The sequence below is a fragment of the Psammomys obesus genome, unplaced genomic scaffold, assembly GCF_907164565.1.
Source record: "Psammomys obesus unplaced genomic scaffold, mPsaObe1.curated_primary_1811, whole genome shotgun sequence".
In the NCBI taxonomy this organism is placed as follows: Eukaryota; Metazoa; Chordata; class Mammalia; order Rodentia; family Muridae; genus Psammomys; species Psammomys obesus.
The window spans coordinates 23,934,256-23,955,075 of NW_026592890.1; the positions used below are offsets into that span (position 1 = coordinate 23,934,256).

The following is a 20,820-nucleotide window of genomic DNA, read 5'->3' on the forward strand; positions in this document are numbered from 1 at the left end:
TATACTTCATCTTCACATAGCATATATAATATACAGTAAAATTGCCATTAATGCATTTTAAATAAAAATGGAGAATTTGTGGGAAATTTTCTTTCTTGGTACAGACTGAAAATAAGAGTAAGAATCTCTATAAGAAAAGATTCTTTTCTTTTTAAACTCCCTAACAACACCTAAAATTCATAATGGGAACTTGAATAATAGTCAATAGTCTACGCCCAAAAATATAAGACACGGGGGTAAAACAACCAGATACAAACACAACCTTCAAAAGGGACAAAGAAAGGGCACAGCATGGTTCTGTTGTTTTCCTCGTCATTTCCACTGACACATGTCCTCCTCCGGGAGATTCCCTGAGGGTTCTGATGCGGTTCTCAATGTGCTGCTGATGTTATGGCATGAAGAGTTCAAACCTCAGCATGTCCTTACACTGACAGGCTAATTTACAATACAGACAGAACCAAAGGTGAACAGTTTCTCTCGCTTTGCTTTGGCTTGCCCAATTTAGAAGGCATTCTAAAGCAATTTCCAGTAGCTTCTGTGAAAATCTTCAAGGGCTGCATTTAACTTCTCTTTATTGTTGCATGCATGTCTGTACATGCATGCACATGCTGTGTGCTGTGGGCACACGCGCCATGGTGAAAGTGTGGAGGTCAGGGGCTAGTTTTGTGGATTCAGTTCTTGCCCTGCTACCTGTACATACATTATGGGGTGGTGGGGTTCTGACAGGGGTTGGAGATGGTAATTCAAACTCAGGTCATACAGTGTGCAGGACAAATGCCTTTGCCTGCTAAGCCATTTCACTGGCCCCAAGTTTCTCTTGAAGTGCTGTGGATCCTTTGCTGGGGACATGGCTGGTTGGCCTGGCATGTAGGAACCCTGAAGCATCGCTACCTCCCCAATCCCACTCCTGCCAATTGCTAGTTTTAGTTCCCTAAATTGTAATATTTTAAGTAGATTGGCTTGACTTGTTGTGATCATCCATTATTTCCTAAATTTGTTAGACATGTTAAAACACAGGTTTGCTAATAATAGTGCAGGCTGCAGTTTAAAAAAAAAAAAAAGAAGCATGTGATATTTTCCTTTGGTATGTATTCTACATCCACCCCCAAAGGGTGGGGGGAACATAAACACTGGGAAACACTAGCTTTAGCTTCTAGTAACGAGTTGACATATCTTTATGTCGTTCTCCCCACAGCTGTCACTGAGAACTAGGCCATGTTAAATTAATAAAGAAGGTAGCGTTGCTATATTGTTTGGAAAAGAGACGATTTATGTGAGACTCAAATTTTCTTTGGGCTACTAAACCTTAATAATTTATTCATTTAAACATTACTAAAAATTTTGGCAATGCTGCCAAATTTTGCCAATTTATTACATATTCAACAACTGTTAGGCAGTTATATTATGGGTTAGGTTGTTTCTTCCAGTTTAAATTCTTTGAGAATAAGATAAATGGATTTTTCCTTTCTTTTGTTCTTTTTCTTTTGTCTTTTTTTTTTTTTTTTTTTTTCAGTGGTATATGGGACTTGAATCTCAGAGCTTTGGAGATGTTAGGCAAGTGCTCTTCTACTGAGTCACATTTCGAGCCTTTGGTTTCTTTACATAGATCTCACCGGGTAGTTCAACTGGCCTCAAACTTGCCTCCCTCTTGTCTTAGCCTCAGTTTCTCAAGCATTAGGACTACAGGTGTGAGCCACCAGATACGCCGCCAGGCTCTCTTCCTTCCTCTTTTCATTTCCTACGGTGATCTGCCCACATGAAGTATTTTTGCTCCTTATGGGGCTGCCTGGGCTGAAGACTGCTTTCAGTTCCAAAGGCAGAGGGGTACAGAAGGCTGTGGGCATGGTTCCATGCTATGCCGAAAGCTGGCTGCTGATGCAGTGCTCAGAGAAGAAAGTACCAGCTTACACTGGACCATGACAGGAGGCCTTCAGAGGTAAACAGAAACTGTATTTCATAGTTTCAGGCCTGATACTGTTGAGAGAACAGCGAAAATCTGTGTAGTTAGTAGGCACTAGCACCGGTGGCCTCGTTCGTCTTTTAACGCAGTTAATGTGACAGGAATACTTTGGCACATGCTGTCTTTAGAAACAGAGAACCAGAAGTGGAAGGTTAGGAAATGCTCTGGCCAAATCTGCACAGCCAGTGTGAGGCCCGACTGCTGAGGCTGCTTTTACTCCTCTATTCTGCTGCTTCTCTTCTCACTGTGACGATTTCAGTGATCATGTGACTTCAGGAGAGACATGAAGGGGCAGTATGCTTTTCTCCATCAGCCTTTCCTATTTCTCCTGTGGTACTTTCCCCACAGTCTCTGCTAGATGGTGTCTATATTGTTTAATTGCAATTTTGTTAGATGTATTTAGTTCTTACTTATACAGCATTCTGCTTGTGCACCAGATTTCACTATCGATGGTTGTGAGCCCCCATGTGGTTGCTGGGAATTGAACTTAGGACCTTCGGAATTACAACCAGTGCTCTTAACCTCTGAGCCATCTCTCCAGCCCATTTAATTACATTTTTATTGCTTCATTTGTATGTATGCAAGAGTCTGCTCTCACCTGCCACCACACATAGGTCCTGAGGATGGAACTAGGTTGTCAGGTTTGGTGACAAGTGCCTTTGCCCACTGGGCCATCTCACCAGCCCTATGTACAGTTTTAAGGCATCAGCACAGGGAGCTCATGAAGGTCTTTTGTGAGAGTACATTCCATTTCAGATAAAAGGGTTTGGAGGATTATGTCTATGGACATATGTTTATCTTGTTTTGAACTAGTTGCCACATATATGTAGGAGTCTAAAATACATTTCTCACTGTGTTACAGGTGCTGCATATAAAACCCTAGGGAGAAATCAATGGGGTTGAGTCTTAAAAGAATAATTAAATTAAATGTTTTTAGTATGAACAAAATGTAACACTTTATCAGACGAAAACAGGGATGAAGATTTAAATTAACAAATAATTATTAAAGTTATTTTACAGATTTAAAGTACGAGAAAATACTACAGTCTCTAAGCATGGCAGTGTCTATTCAAACAATGAGAGAATTCAGAGTGAGTTTTTGGTAGAATTAATCTAGTGAGCACAAGTGTGTATACAAAAGCACTCACACTCACATATATACACCACTTGATATGATTGCCTGCACTTTTGAAGATAGTACTGTGAGAAATTACCTGTTGCTATAGACATAGAATTTCACTGTCCTCTAACTCCTTTTTATAAACAATCTTAGAGAGAATCTAACAAATAAGTTAAAAATAACAACATAAATGTTAGAGGATATACATGCAAGAGTAAACATATTGTACTCAGATGAAAAACCTTTGCTCTACCTCTCTGGGAGACAATCCACTTTTACTTGACAGAGACTTTAACAAGGGGCAGGGAAGATGGCTCAGTGGGCAAAGCGCTTGTCATGCACACAGCAGGACTAGAGTGGGGATCCCAGCACCCACATAAATGCCAAGTCGGTGTGGTGGCCTGTCTGTGATTCCTGCACTTATGAGGCAGACACAGGGATCCCGGGATGAGCTGGCTAGCTAGACTAGCCCAACTGGCAAGCACTGGGTTCATGAGAGAGCCTGCCTAAATATATAGACAGATGGAGAACACACCCACTGTCAGCCTCTGGCTACCCAAACACAAGTAGACACACACACACACACACACACACACACACACACACACACGTGCACACACACACACAGCAAAAAAGAAAAAAAGAAAGAAAAAAAGAACACTCTAATAAGCTTGCTTATCCAGTTTCTAAGCACACAGTAATTTAGAAGGAAGCATATAGTCTCCTCTGATGGCAGAAGAAAGAAAGGACAGTCAACTAATGAGGGAAGAGTCAGGAAAAATACTCTTAAGCATTCCCAACAGTACCACTATCTCACTGCTGAGGTTAAAAACAGGTTCTGGTGGTTTGAATGGGCCTGGTGCCCACACACTCCCGTGTGTGAATGCTCGGCCCATCGGGAGTGGCTATATTGGGAGGTGTGGCCTTGTTGGAGGAAGTGTTAGGCGTAGTGGGCAGCCTCCTGCTGCCTGCGGATCAAGATGTGGAACCTCACCTACCTCTCCAGCACCATGTCGGCCTCCCACATCAATAATTAATCACAAAAATGCTCTACAGTCTGCCTACCAGCAGACTGGATGGAGGCATTTTCTCAGCTGAGCTTCCCGTTTAACTGACTACCTGAGTTTGTGTCAGGCTGGCAAAAAACTAAGCAGGCAATATAATCCAACTAACGAGCGCTTTGCTGAGCCACTTTGTGCTTTCAGTGAGGTTCTCAGATCTAGTCAATCTGACAGAGAATGTACATTCTTACTAGTAGGGTAATCAAGGGCTGGAGAAACAGCTCACTGGTACAAAGCTTGTCTTAGGTACCCAACAACCTTTAAAATGTTAAGCGCCCCTCACCTACAAGTGAGAGGTAAAAATACAACAGGCTTTTAACATGGCCATACCCTTTCCTAATACTCAAGTCTCTCATTTCTATGCTCATTATCTCTGATTTTCTAGTCTCCAGTCCTGCAATATCATGAGCAAGATAAGACCCCAGCTCTGAAACCCTCAGAGCCTGACAAGAAAGCCATTGCCAAGGTCTTCTCTCCCACGACTCTGGCATAAGGAGAGGTATGACAAGAAAAAGAAGAATGCGTTCTGGGAGAAATGGACAAGTGCTGTAGGGTTGTCAGTGCCCACAAAGGCCTGGCCACGGCTCTATGCCCAGAGCACTGAATCACGGCTCACATTACTAGCGATCCACTCTTCTCTCTGCACGCGGAGTACCCCAGGGGGGGGAGAAGCCTCCAGTGGGCCAGCGTCAAGGCCTCTGAAAGGGTCTCCAAAGGCTCTGCTCCAACTGCTCAGGATGCTTTCCTCTCAACAGATGAGAAAGGAGAAGACTAAACACACACACAAGAGCTGGCTTTATGAGAAATGTGTCACAAAGGAATAGTATGTCCGAATCCCAAGATGTTAAGGACTTGGAGGACCCATAACAATTCACATTAATGGACACAGTTCTACATAGGAGCTATGGATCAAAAAGCAAATGGGGATTAGTGTCATGATCCACAAGTTAATTTCACAGGGTGCCCTGCACAATTTCTCCTAACAGCCTTGTGAGACAGAGATTATTCACATATAACTCTTGAAGATCATGGCAGAGGTACAAGTCAAAGGCAGGTTTGTTCTGATTTTGGGCCCTGTGTTTTACCTTTCCAACACCAAGTTTAAAATGGAGCTCCAGGGCCTGTTCCTAGGGAGTGCACAATTCAGGTGACCACCACAAGCACAGAAGCAATTGGAGGAAAACACTAGGTGATGTGTAAATGAAGGAGTAAAAGACAGAGCTCAGAGAGGAAAGACAGAGAGGAGAGACATGCCAGGTGAACTCAAGAGGCAGGAAGGAGACCACCTTGGCTGACGTGGGTACAGTGGAAACCAAAGTCAGTTCTAGGGTGCTTAGAAAACTAGCCAAAGAAATTAGTTATGACAGGTGGCAATGATGAAGCAGAGCTGTCCACGGTGAGCTAAGAGCAAAAGAGATGAGTATGCATCTAAGGGAGAGCACGACCCTAACTACCCCTAACTACCTCCCCCCACCCCTCAGCCTCATCTCCATCCCACAAAGCTTCAGTCCAGCTGTGGACTGGTACTTGCCTGCATATGTTATGTTTTCCCTTTTCTAGATTTGTGTACAGGCTCTTCCCATGTGACTTCAAGTCTTTTCACTGAAACCCTGTTCACTGCTCAATTTCAGCCTGAAGTCAGTAGACAGTCTTGGAGACCCCTGCTCCTCCTTTCATTAGTTAGTTGGATCTTTCTTGAGTTCACCCACTGAGCATTTAGCTCTTAACACTGTGATTCCTTTCATGTAGCCAGACTTCTTGCAAGCCTGGGAGCTCCTGGAAAGAAGGAGGGAAGGAGCCTGTCTCTCTAACCCTGGATCCCTCAGCACACCATGCTGAACACGGCCTTAAAGTGCTAACTTTCCCCAAGGAAGACAGATGACACAGGCAAGCAAGTTAAAATAGAACGGTAAGCAGATGGGAGGATTGCCTCAGTTTCCATGCCTGCATACATGTGGTGCACATAAATTCATTCAGATACACACACATTAATAAAAAAAATAAATCTTTTAAAATTAATTACCAATCAGAAGAAAATTTACTTTTCCAAAATGTTTTGCTTCTGTCTACTTGAAAACTGAATCAAATACAGAGGTGGCAGTGTTCGAGGCAGCTTTGGAAGAGATGCTTACAAATAAGGTAATTTTCATTGTGACTACTCACTTGCAGATAAATCCAGCAGTTTGGACCATGATATGAACTTATCTTCAGAGCTGAAAGCAGCATAATGAAGCAGAGGGTATCAGAACGACACATGAAATCTGGGCTCTGACCTCAGGGCACTGTTCTACCTCACTGTACCTTAGACGTTTGTCATCTGTAAACTGAGGTGGACTCCACAGGGTAGTCCTAAGAACACAGTGTGGCAATCTGCTAAAGACAAGCCAGTTACTATACAACAGGGCCAGGATGTTGGCACCTTCACACTGTCAGGTTGCCATCTACATGAGAAAAAAATAATTTGTGATAAACTAAGAACAAGCATTCATTTAATATTGCCTCTCATATCCCATTGTGCTTTCGCAGAGCAATAAAATGGCACACAGATGGACTTTGCTGTTAATCATTTATAAAGTACACTGGCTCAGTGTGTTAGCAGTTGACCTGAGCAACCCAGGTTCCAAGGATGAATCCAATCTTAAAGTCTCCACCCACGCAGTGGGGAGAGGCAATCCAACGAGAGCCACAGGATTACATAAGGCATACAGTGACTCACTGGTGGTCACGGACCTTTACCTGTGGGAGTGCGGGCCTGTAACCCCAGTGTGGGAGATTGGAGGCGAGAAGATCCTGGGGCTCAGGATCCAGGCAGTCTAGTAAACTCGGAAGCTCCATGCTTGGTAGAGAAGAGACAGCTGATGTCTAACTTTCAGAAGGGTACAGAAGGGTAAGTGAACCCACATGCACATATGCACACATATCTAACACACACAGACACACATATACATACAAATACATATCTTCACCACCGCCAACCCCACCACCCCCCGTGTAGCTTTGTTTGTCGTGGACTTGCTTTAGGGACCAGGCTGTCCTTGAACTCACAGTGATCCACCTGCCTCTGCCTCTCTGAGGCTGTGAAAGTTTATAAGAGCCAGAGCAGCAAGACTGTGTCCTCTAGATATGACAGAGAAGCTCACCATACACTCTTACCAACATAGCTGCTTAAACAGGACCTGAATAATGACAGCACCAGCTGACATACCAGGGGGATATGCTTCATCTGCTATGGCCCTACTCACAGACGAAGAGCTACAAGCAATTAAGAACTGCTGAGGGAGGGATGATTAGTCTTCCCAAAGGTGAGACCCCTGAGTGACTATCCAATAACAAGTAACCCTAAAAACATATATACATAACATTAATACTGAAAAAGAGGCCATAAATTTCAGAGGGAATAGGGCAGGGCATGGGAGGGGAAAGACAGAAAAAATGATATATTTCAATTAAATAAAATAATAATTTAAGGGGTTGGACAGATGGTTCTGTGGTTAAGAGCACTGGCTGCTTTTCCTGAAGACCCAGGTTCAATTCCCAGCACCCACATGGCAGCTCACAACTGCCTATAGTTTCAATTCCATGGGTTCTGACACTTTCACAGACATACATGCAAGTAAAACACCAGTACACATAAAATAAAATAAAATAAATAAATCACAATAAATAAATCAAACTTTAAAAAATAATAATTTAAAAATATCCTGACTTCAGAGCACCTCAGCAGGCGTTCCTTTAAGGCCGGCTGAATTTTGCTCTGTTCCTCATACACCTGTATTTTTCTATAGGAAATTCTATAATTTTCTATAGAATTTTTCTATAGAATCAAATAAGGGGCTACACATAAAAGAATGGAAGAAAGCTCACATATGGGGTGGCAGGAAGAACCTTAGGACTCAGTAAGGTGTGGAGGGGACCTATGGGGACAAAGGCAGAGATGTGACTCCTGAGCAAAGGACAGACCAGGAAAAAAAAAAAGAGAGAGAGAAAGGAAGGAAGCAAGAAAGGAAGGAAGAAACAAACAAACAAACAAACAAATCAGAACCTTTAGAGAAGCGGTTCTTAACCTTCCCAAAGCTGTGACCCTTTAATACAGGTCCTCGTGTTGTGATGACCCCAACCGTAAAATCATTTCATTGGTACTTCCTAACTGTAATTTGGCTACTGTAATGTAAATATGTGATGGTGACTCCTGTGAAAGGGTCGTCTGACCCCCAAAGGTGTCACAAGCCACAGGTTGAGAGCCGCAGCTCTAGAGCATAACCACTGCCACCGTCACTGTCAGGTCCTCTGCAGTGTGGCCAGGAAGGCCTTCAGAAGCTCCCAAAGACTGTCCACTACTCCCCCAACACAGGCCTCACACAGATGTCTACCTTCCACGAGCTCTCACTGGAGATTCTGCAGAATGGGAAGAAACAGAACCTTACTGGAACTATAGGAGGGAGTGAAGAGGAAGAGGCAGGGGGTAGATTTGATCAAAATATATTGTACATGTGTGTGAGATTCTCAAAGAATAAGTAAAAACTTATTTCAAATGCTGAGCTTTTTTTTTTTTTTTTCACAGAAGCACTGTTAGACTGCTAAGACTTCTTGACATACAAGCCTGAGGGCCTGGGTTCAAATCCTCAGCACCTAGAGAAAGTCCCTAGATTCCTACTCAGTGTTGAGGAGGGGGTTGACAGAAGGATTGCTGGGGCTTGCTGGCCCTAGCTCCATGACAATGAGAGACTCTATCATGAGGGACAGGCGGGAGTGACAGAGAAGGACACTGATATCCTCCTCTTGTCTCTGAGCGTGCGCACCTGAGTACATGCCACACCCTCACACCTGTCCCTACACAAACAGAAAGGAAAGAAACTGCTAAAACAGAATCTATGCATCAGGTTTCTTGCTACCAGCTCTGCATTTTGGCAACTTCAGGCAGTTCAAATCATCTTCTGTTGCTTTGGGGTGGCTTTACATATTGCCAATGAGAAATCAGTTCCAAGGGAGAAGTAACATATGCATTTTAACTTCAGACTGTAAACTTTGGGAGATGTGCGTTTCATGGTCTGTGATGAAGACGGCACTGCGGCAGACGAGTGGCTCCGCAGGATCCGGGCCAGGGTTTTGGTTTTGTGTTCCCTTAGGTTTGAGGAAAAGTGAATGCATTAAATTCTACAGAACTAGTCTGGCTGTGACAAGCGTTCCTAGCAGGATGACAGTATGCAGTTTCCCCTGCAGCTGTGGTTTTGGCTCTTCCCAAGCCGCCCTGTGTGAACGTTCAGGCAACCCTGCTGAAGCTGAACCCTGCTGAAGCTGAACACGGGGCTGTGCTGCCAGGGCTCAGCTGAGGGCTGCTTGCTGCTGTTCCTGTTGAGCAATTCCTCTCAGCCTTTCTCTATCATTATTGTCCGTTCACTTACAGTGCTCTAACTTAATAAAAATGCTCTTGAGATAATTATGATGAAGGAAGACAACCACAATCCAGAAAAAGCCACACTGCCCATCCCTGTTGACCGAGTATGCGGAGGCTTTCTTTGGCCTTGGTTCAGCACCTGAATCAACAAACTTACTGACTCTTCTTTGCCTTTTCCCACAGGCCCCCTGTCCATAACATTTCCCACAATGCAATTCCACTTGTGTTCCTCATACAATACAGAAAGGGCAGAAAACCATTCTGTCTTAGTCAGGGTTCTGTTGCTGTGAAGAGACACCGTGACCGCATCAATTCTTATAGAATAAAGCATTTGACTGGGGGCTGGCTAACAGTTTCAGGGGTTTAGTCATTATCACCATGGGGGTAGCATGGCAGCCTGCAGACAGACATGGTGCTGGAGAAGTAGCTGAGGGTTTTACATCCGGATCCACAGGCAGAGAGAGACTGTCTGGCCTCGGTTTGGCATTTGAAACTTAAAGCCCACACCCAGTGACACATTCCCTCCAACAAGGACACACCTCCTCCTCCTTTCAAACAGTGCCACTCCCTAGTGACCAAGCCTTCAAATCTATGAGCCTACGGGGGCCACTCTCACATTCTATGCTGCAATCCCAAATCACAACCATTGTCTCCTCATGGGCCATAAATCCAGAAAAACAGTTCACTTCATTTATGAGCCATGCAACTTAAGACTGTGACACCTGTTTTATGTTTTCCTACTTTAAAAGTACTTTTTAAACCACATTTTAGTTGAAATATTGTCCAGCCAGGTTCTAAAAAACAAATCTTGCCCCCCCCCCCCAAGCCTTTCAAATTGGATTTATGGCACATACAACAAGGTATGCCTAGAAAATATCATTAGGCTCTGGAAGCTGTAAACCTCTACCACTCAGCATCTTTGCCTTAGTTCAGGCAACCTTAACTCATGGGGTGTCTTTGAAATACTCCATGGCGTTAAAAATCCCTTTGGATTAAACAATGCAATTACATTCTACATCCAGTTCATTTCTATGTAAATAATCACAGAATTTCAGAGCTTAAATATTTAATAAATAAAGTGACTGAAAGTAGGAGTTTGGAGTATCTACCTTAGTACAGATACTTTTGTTCTATGGATAAAAAAAATAGAGAAACAGGTTAAAGATATAAATGTAATACCAATATATTTATTATATAGGGAATATATATATATATATTACAGATTTGGACAGCCTTGTACAAAATGAGGGCTGATATCAGAATTGGGTCATTAAATAACCACTTTAAAAAATATGACTTCTGAATTGCTATATTATTTAAAAAACAAGTAAAACAGGTGTGCTGGGATAAAGGTGGGACAGAAATTGTGGGAGTGTACAACTTGAGAGCCATGCCATGAGAGGAAGCCCACTCCCGACACTGCTGGGAGGGCCAGAAGCCAAAGGCTGGCTAGCCCAGAGACCCACGATAGACCCAAACATGAATGGCAAAAAAAAAAAAAAGTGTCAATGAAATGATTTCTAATGATATTCTGCTATACTCATAGATTGGCAACTACCCAGTTGTCATCTGAAAGGCTTCACCTAGCAACTGATGGAAACAGATGCAGAGACCCACAGCCAAACATTAGGCAGAGCTTGAGGAATTCCATGGGAGACGTGGAGGGACGTGTAGGTTCAAGGATACAAGAAAACCCACAACATCAACTAACCTGAGCTCACAGGGGCTCACAGACTGACCCACCAACCAGGGAGCCTGCAAGGGCCTGACCCAGGCCCTCTACACATGTCACAATTGTGTAACTTGGTCTTCTTGTGAGACTCCTAACAGTGGGAGCAGGAGCTGTCTCTGACACTGCTGCCTGCCTGTGGGACCCTTCCCCCTACTGCTCGTCTAGCCTCAATAGAAGAGGAAGTGCCTGGTCTTACAGCAAGTTGATAAGCCATGGCTGGTTGATATCCATTGAGGTCTGCCCTTTTCTGAAGAGAAGTGGAGGAGGAGTTGATAAGGGTGGGAGAGAGAGGAGGGGAAACTGCAGTCAGGATGTAAAATAAATAAAACAAACAAACGAACAAAAAAAACCAATTGAACCCCCCCCCCCCCCCACACACACACATGCACACATACACTCATCACCCAAATCCCTCCTCAGGAATCAAGGATAAATAGTATGTATTCTTCTTTCCTTTACATACTCACTTGGGGCTCAAGAAAGTCTATAGTTCATAAGCAGATTATTTCTATCTCTGTTAAAAAAAGCAAATGTCTTGTAAAGAGAAACACAGTGCTATGGTCTGGGTGTGGCTCGGCTTCCAAAGTTGACTGCTGGGAGATTGGTCCCCTGAGTGGCAGCTGGAACCTCTGAGAGGTGGGGCCCAATAGAAGTGGTTAGGTCATGGGCTCCACCTTCAGAAGTGCATCAGAACTGTTCTGTGGGTGTGAATCAGGTCTCCTGTTAGTGAACAAGGGAGAAAGTCATTATGATGAGACTATGCCATGCCTTGGCAGCTTCTGCATGTCTTCTCCTCAGCCAGGACACTGCTCCATTCTGTTTAGATTCTAGTCACCAGAACAGCAAGCTAAATAAATTTATTTGTTTAGCAATGTTGGGGAGTATTAGAGATATACACCTGACCTTAAATAAACTTCTTCAAATTATTAATCCAGTCTTGGGTATTTTGATACAGCAATGTGAAACAGATTAAAACAACCATTGTCCTACACAATGAATTGAAATGAGAGGTAAGCCTGAAAGACCCACACACACACACACACACACACACACACACACATATACACACAATTACCTTAAAAACTGGGTACCCAGAGATGGACACACCACTTGTTAGTAAACTCAAGGCAGATCTTTTGTGAGGTCCCACTGGGACAGATGACTTTGCCGCAGCACTGGCTAGAGTCATTGGCTTTCTTTAGAAACTTCTACCAAAAAGCACAATGAGCTGGGCGGTGGAGGCCATGCCTTCAATCCCAGGCCTTAGAAGGCAGAGGCAGGTGGATCTCTGTGAGTTGGAGGCCAGCCTGTTTTATAAAACAAGTTCCAGGATGGCCAGGGCTACATGAAACCCTGTCTTAAAAAACACAAAACCAAAACCAAACTGAACCAAAACCAAAACCAAACCAATAAAAACAACAAAAACAAAAACATAAAAGCACAATGAGCTGTTCACGCTGGGGGGAAAGGAGAAACTCAGACCAAAAGGTCTAGGGGCAGATTTTTCCTTTGGTGGGATTCAGGACAGAATCATACCAAAATATTTTAAGGCCCACATTCGAAAGTTTTTGCTAAGCAAGAACAAACATTTGCCTGTGTAACATCTGAGTGATGTGTCTACTGTAGGAACGAGCCCTCTCTACAAGCAGGTTCAGAGCAGGAAAGTAATAGGCTCAGTACTACAAAGCAATGAGGGAGGACACAGAGGTCGGGAGAGAACATAAGCAAAGATAAAAGGTGCCTACTTTACATGTGTGTATAAGTTGTTGGCCTGCAGAAAATCTGACATGCCAAATAACTGACAATTCTCCTTTAGTTTTGTAGAAAGTCATATTAATGTCCAGGTCCCATCACTATATTATTTTCAGTTCAAAACAGAGCTTAATTTAAAGCAACTGAAGAGAAGAATATGAAATTGGAGGACCAAAGAGATGCCTTGTGAGCAAGGCCAGGAAGGATTGGGCTTTTTGTCCTGATAACCATAGCCAATGCATGTCAAGGGGTCACAGTTCTATAACTAGTGTTAAAAATACTAACTCATTAAATGACATAAAGATGACTTATATTTGCAGAATCTAAGCTTGTCAACCCAAATGGTAAATAAAATGAGTTACTCAAAATAAGAAAAAAATATTTTCATGAATGAACAAAGTTTCAATTAGGAGGATGGTTTGGCCTTTTTTTGGACATACATTAACTTTTTTTTTTCCAAACACCTTGTTGGTTTTCTTCCTTCTTAAGTAGAGTTTTGTTCATGCAGAAGATGTTAGTCCAGTGAATTACTGTGGCTTCCAATCTGAAAAGGAAGCAAGGATGAATGCAAGGTTTGAAAGCACAGTTGAGGGGGTTGTGTCACGGCCACAGACTCCGGGAGCTCATGCGAATGTGAAAAGGAGAACAGTGCCAGACCCTGGACAATTGAGTTCACTCTGGAACCCAGACTAGGGAAGTGGCTAAGTAAAAATACATGGCCTATTGACACAAGTATTATTTTTACAGCAAGAGAACATGGGTTAGAAATACTGGATCCACTGGTCTTCAAATGGAAGCACTGATAACAATTATTAAGAATTTAGCTTGTTACGTTTCAATAATTTTTTTTTTTTTTTTTTTTAGTTAATGAATGAAAGTATGAGAGTGAAGGTTGGGGACGATGGAAAGCTTGTAACATTGGGGCTTTTTGTTTCTCTGTCAGCTTAGTTATAAATATGGGGAAATTGTTATGAATTATCATTTTAGTTTTCCAGTGTTACTTTTAATGTAAACATTTAGGATTCTTCAGCAACTCTAGCAAATTGCATTAGGAATTCTGCTGCAGTGATTAAATTAAAGCAGGAGCCATTGGTATCACTTCCTCAATTTTATTTTAACATCGTGAAAACAAATGCATCATTAGCCACCTATGTGGCACTCTGACAGAAATTTTTAAATAGCATACTCTCAGTTTGTAGAATGTACATCACTGTAAACTGAGGGCACATAATTCTTTACTATTTCTCTTCTCCAAGATCTCAGCAAAGCTGCCAAACCCACTTATATAAAGACTTGTGCTATGAATAATAGCTATTAAGCACAAGGAAAGATTTAAGTGATGAAGGGCAGAAGTTTCCAGAACAATGTTAAAATTCCTGAGGTTGTGGGAATGATAGGATCCATCATCAATATGTGAATGATTTCAAATGTTGTACTAGTGTACAGAATCTAATAATATATGGATTATTACAGAATTGATTACTTAAATCAGAATCCTGGAAATATTAAACTTCTTTAAAATTATCCTAAGATAACACTGAGAAATGAAAACTTGAAAAAGCAGATATAATTAATGACTACAGTAGGTAATTTTCCAAGCATAAAATGTCCCTATGTACTTAAGAGCCTATATGCCAGCCTCTTGGGATATACTTAACCATATGAACTTAGAATACAGATGAATATTTAAGTATTTCTAGCTCTGTGCTAAGAACCACTGAAAAATGGTATTTCTACCTAATGCTAGGAAATATAAAGAGCTTCCAACCCGGCCAGGTGCTAGGACTTCATCCTGGTAGGGCAATGGCCATCCTCACTCCCACCATTACTAGTGGAGACATCATACATGAAGCCTGATCTTCCACAAGCTCCTGGAAGCAAAGGCCACGCCTCCCACTCCCTGCCTGAGTGGTGGTGACCACAAGGCCCAGGCAGAGTCAGGACTTTAAACTCTGGATGAGCCCCCCCACCCACTCTGTGAGGTTTTGGGAACAGTAGAGAGGCACTCCTGTGTCTTCTAGACATGGAAGCATCCCTGGAGGCCACCAGAAACTGAAACTTGCATCCTTCTCCAGAAGTACCAAAGGGTTCCACTGACACACAAAGGCTAAACTAGAAACCAGAACTTCTGTGTTTTCTGGCAAGAACAAAGAAACAACCCCTTCTCCTGCTGGAGCGATGGCCAACTACAGCAAAAACATTTAAGTACGATCCAGAGTTTCCTACACGAATAGCCAACAGGTACAGCGTCAACTGAACATTACTATGTGAATTTTGAATACAGATGAACATATAAGTATTTCTAGATTTTTGCTAAGTGCCACTGGAAATTTAGGAGGATTTCTGGCACACAAGATGTATTTTATATGCCAGCAAAGACACAACAGAGATGTTGGATGTGTTTTGAAACAGTCATCAGGAAAACAGGATAGGAAGTATGTCCAAAGACTTGGAAGAAACAGAATTATGAAGACCTAGTGGAGACATGGAAGATGCAAATGGACACGCTCAGCAACAGAAGAGGGGTCAGTACATCAGAAGATAAAACAGCAGAACCTTCTGAGCAACAAAGCAGAAACAGCAGCCGCCGCAGCAACAACTAACAAAAGCTGATGAGCAACACTGCAGCTGCCCAGGGCACTATCACAACATCTAATAGTGCCATCAAAATTCCAGGAGAGATATGCCAGGGCTAGAAACACCTGAAATAATAGCTCAATCCTTTCCACACATAGTAAAATCAGTCACAAATTTATTCTAAGTTATTATAACAAACCTAACGCAAAGACATATCTGTCACTTTTGAGAAATGAAAAAAAAAATCTTTAAAGCAGTGAAAAAAATTATCACTTGTAGGCACCAGCTCATATGCCCAGGAGACAGAAGGAACTTGTATAGCTTTTTAAGTTCTGAAGAAAATAATTTTGTCATGGAAATATCCTACAGGGATAATACAAAGCATTCTTAGATTAAGGGAACCCCGCCACCACACACAACTTCTTACCAGCAGAGGAACTTGAAGAAGTAACAACAACATTTGTAGACAAAAGAAAGCGTGAAAAAGGCAGCTGTGGACTACCAGGGATGAGAAAGGAACAGAGCAAGCAAAGCAGCAAGTCTTTCTCTGCTTCTTGTGTTTCCTAAGTCATATTTGATAACTCGAGGAAAATGAATTGGTGCCCCTGTGTGATGTGGCCCTAAAAGAATAATAGAGGAAATATTTCAAATGCTCCTGAGAGAGGGGCAAAGGACATGGAGGTGAAGTGCCCCAGCCCTGAACAACCAAAGGCACTAAAATCAAAGAATTATGCCTTGTCAGTACAAAGCCAAACCCCAAACAAATAACACAGCAGGAAAGTGGAACTTGGATTCATCTGGCAACTAGAAACTGTACTTATAAATGTTGTGGGTAAAGTAGGAAGTAAAAGAAACTGTAAAAACACAACGACTGAACAAAAACGAAAATACAGCTACATCTGTGTAGCACAGTGACAGCAGAAGAAACTCATAGCTATATAATAGGCCAAATAAAAGAAAATAGAAGAAAAAAAATCCATATTTCTACTCTGTAAGCAACAAGAAAAAGAAAAAAATAATAAGGAACAATCACACTTGAAAACAGAACCAGAAGAGAAAAATCAGTAGAACCAAGTGCTGGATCTTCCAAAGAAAATATGATTTGAAGTGTTTAGCAAGACTGACAAAGAAGAGAAAACCTGAGGAATAACTACGAGCAACAAACCAGAACAGGACCATAGACTAAAGACAGCATGCATGTGAGTGAGTGTGTGTGTGCAGGGTTGAGGGGTGGGGGAAGCCACAAAGTCTGAACATAAGACAAGCTGGGCCAATTCCCACCCAGACTCAGGTAACAGCACCCCTTGGGGGGCCATGCCTTTAACACATGGGCTTTTTGTTTGAAAATGTCTAAAACGCTAACAGTGGCTGTTTGTGGTTTCATTTCACATTAATAGGTGCCATCTGCCATGAGTAGGCAGTAGGCAGGGCCAGCTCCTCCTAACAGGATTCATCCTGAACATCCCCTGCTAGAATCAGGTCGGGAAATGGGGCTTGGGTTTGTGGGGAAGGCTGCATTCAAATCCAATACGTGCCTAGGGAGGATCTTGGAGGGCCCTTGAGGCTGGGGTCAGGAATGGAGTATATGCAACTCCCAGCTGGGTCCCTGGGTCCTTGCTGCCCAGGAGCAAAAAGAGCTGGGGAGCAGCATTAGCTGGTGCCTGACAGCTGAGGGCGAATAGGTGGGGAGCAGGGTGAAGGGCCTGATCATTGCTGTGCTCCTGTGAGGCCCCAGTGAGGGGAGTCTGCAGTGGCAGAGACTGTGGCTCTGTCACATGGGGCAGCCATCTTCCTTTTCGGTGCCTCCAGATCACCATCTTTAGAAACAGATAACCGGTAGTGGTTAGTCTGCTTCGCTGTTGCTACGATAAAGCTCTGACGAAAACCAATTTGGGGGAGGAAAGGGTATATTTGGTTAACATTTCCTCATCACAGTCCACCGATGAGGGAAGTCAGGGCAAGAACCTGGAGGCAGGAAGCCCTGCGGAGGCCATGGAGGAGTGTGGCTTATTGGCTAGCTCTCAGGCTCACTGAAAATTTCTCCCCGGACCACCTGGCCGGGGTGGCACCATAAGTGGACTTTGCCCTTCCACATCAACCATTAACCAAATGCCCTACAGACACGCTCACTGCCCAATCTGATAGAGACAATTCCTAAACTGAGGAGCCCTCTTCTCAGGTGACTCTAGCTGGTGTCAAGTTGACATGAACCAAACAGCACCAGCTCCATAAATATTAAGAAAACCAAACTTGTGATTTTTTTTTAAGTATTTTTTTCATAGAAACTCTTCAGGTCCAGATGGGTTCACCATGATTTTCTTAAAGAAGAAAGAACATGTTTCAGGAAAAGCATTATGTGTCTTAAGAGGCTGTGGGAACAACAGGAACACGGCATTGACTCTGAATTTGAGTTGAGCCTGGTCTCCGAACAGCTACAGGATTTTAGAAGCTGAATTAGTGGAATCAGATGAGTTAGAATCAAAACTGGAGCTCTTGGTTTAGTTTGTTCAGAACTCCTATACGCCACTGGACAAGGGCTAGCAGAATCGGACAGTAAAGATGTACTTGCTTATCCTTCCCTTCCTTCCAGTGATGGAAGCCGCAGAATGTCGTCAGTTACTAACTCCTCAGGAAGATGCCTTCTTCAGCTGGTCTGAGGAGCTCTCAGGTGAACACGGGCCCACTGAGAAGAGGCAAGGGCTGAGACTGTTTGGGAGTCCCCAGAGCGCCTGTCCACTCCAGAGTTGCCCACCTTATTGCAAGCTCTACAGCCAAGTGCTAGCACTTCTTTTATTCTTTGCCCTATCAAGACAGCAGGTCTGCGTCTGGATGAGCACTTGGTGCTTGCACAGAATGATTCAGAAGATGACTTCCTCTCTGTTGGGAGCAACCCCTGTCTCCTCTGGGCTCAGGAATTGGCCCATGACAGTTTGATTGCTGCTACTCAGGCACAGCTGGCAAGGAATGCAAAACCCAGCGGCCACGGAGAAAATGTCCACTTGGTTCTGGTAATAGGCTACCCAAAGATCCTGGCCCTGCCTCCAGTGAAAAAGAAGCTCAAGAGCACAGCTGAAGGTTCTGACCACACATCTGTGTGGCCAGGTCACTTCAAGTAGCACCTTAAAGCTTAAAACCACAGAACCTCACCAGGAAGTTGAGTTTTCAAGATGCCTTGTCGCTTAGAAGAAGGGAGCGACGACAGTTATGTTGGTGTTCTCCCTTTAGCAACCTGAGTAAAAGACTCAGGCACTGGGCTGTAAAAATTCAATTACTCGAACCTCCCCTTGGCCCAGGATGAGGTACTATCTTATCCCATACATCTCTATTTGGTCATTTTTTGTCATTTATTGATGGGACTAAAAAACAAAACAAAACCAACAAAAAACAAAAAAAAAACACACACATATTATGAGAGGGGTTTGCTTATTTGTTTTTTTATAAGTTAAAAAGCACATTATCTGGAGTTTCAGTTTTCCTTTAAAACAAGCAAAATAACCCAGGGGAAAAAATGCATATAATGGTCCTTATAAGAATATTAACAAACAGAATTCAGAAAGAGAACAAATATTCTATCCAATGACTTATTAGTGACCTATGTAAGTTTGGTTCGATATCTAAAAATTCATCAATGCAATCTATCACATTAACAGAATAAATAAAAAAAACCACATGATATTAATAATTATATCATTTGAACTGATACAGAAAAAGTATATAAACAAATTTAGCATGGATTAGTTATTTTTAAAAACTTTTGGAAAAACAGGAATATAGGAGATAAGAGAAATTCTACACACATCTACAGCAGGTTTTCTACCTACTAGTGAAGGAAAGTCACACCATAGTAATTAAATACCAAGCATAAGAAGAAAACAAGACTGCTTGGTCTGGGACAGCGGGTAGTGTTAAAACATTTGCCTAGCATGTACCAGGCTGTGGGTTTAAGCCCCAGGACTGACAAAAAGAAACAAAACATGACACCTCTGTCTGATGTTGGTTTGGAACCTAGGTAGCAACTTACAGTGGAGAAGAGTAATCACACACCAGGGGGAAGTGATTGAAAAGCATTCGAGAGAGTCCTTGTCAGAGACAGCTCCTGCTCCCCTTGCTAGGGTACCAACATGAAGACCAAGCTGTCTGTCTTGTACATAGGTGTTGGAAGCCTATGTCCAGTCCATACAAGATCCTTGGCTTGTGATGTGCTCAGGCTAGGTGCCTCTGTTGGTCTTCTTGTGGAGATCCTGTTCCCCCAAGTCCTTCTATCCTTCCTCCCATTCTTCCACAAGACTCTGTGTTCCACCCAATGTGTGGCTATGAGTCTCAGCAACTGTTTCGATCAGCTGCTCCAGCTCTGTCTCCAGCTTTTCCTCCTTTCTTGTTCTTGAGGAAGGGGTGAGTGTAGGTAATGGACATGCATTATGAAAGAGGGTAAAAAACCAATTACTTTCCAGTTCTGTCTCTCATAGATTTGCTGGTTTGGTGTATAGGTGATTAAAATATATTTGATGCTGAAAGCATAAAGTTTAAGGTGAGCTCCCTAGCTTCCATCCTGCAAATCTACTCTATGTAGACATTTACTGAAATGCAGAGACTTTGAATCCGGTAGTTTTATTTTTATTTATCTGCAAGAAATTTTTTAAATGATAAAAGTTTATTAAAAAACATCACCAGAAAAAAAAAGAGGACTGTAGAATTGCAGGAATCACAGTTACTGATTTTCTTTTCTTTTTTTTTTTTTTTTTCTGTAACTAAATACAAGATAAAATGATCTTGCTTGTTTTATGATGCCCAGTTTCCAAGACTGTATAATTTACAGGGAAAACAGAAAAATATTTCTCACAGTAGAAGATGGGGGCATCAAAGACCAAGGTTTTTGTTTTGTTTTGTTTTTCTTTGGATAAGAGCCTTACGTCCTCCCACAACAAAAGGGCAGGGAGAACCAGCTACATGTTTGAAGAAGCCTCTTATAAAGGCCATTCTTCCAAGGGGCAGCCTTGGCCTCGCTACCTCTCAAGGAGCCCACCTCTTTGTACTAGTACATCGGCAACTTCTGGCTTTTGGAGGAGCTGCCTTTTTATTTTTTTGCTGTATAGTATGCACGTGTGCATAGTGTGTGTATGTGCATGGAGGATTGTGTGCACTTGTGCATGCTGTGTTTGGAGGTCAGAGGTTGACATCACGTGCCCTCCACTGTGGCTTCCTGTGCTCCACCTCATCTTTTGA

General features: G+C 42.7%; 1 protein-coding gene and 1 pseudogene across 1 annotated transcript in view; one reads left to right on the forward strand and one right to left on the reverse strand.

The window, feature by feature from the left end:
- Sesn1 (sestrin 1) overlaps nt 1–20,820 on the reverse strand; it is an 86,390-nt gene that overhangs the window by 30,586 nt on the left and 34,984 nt on the right. The window lies entirely within an intron of this gene.
- LOC129683230 (zinc finger protein 410-like) lies at nt 18,157–18,728 on the forward strand (annotated as a pseudogene).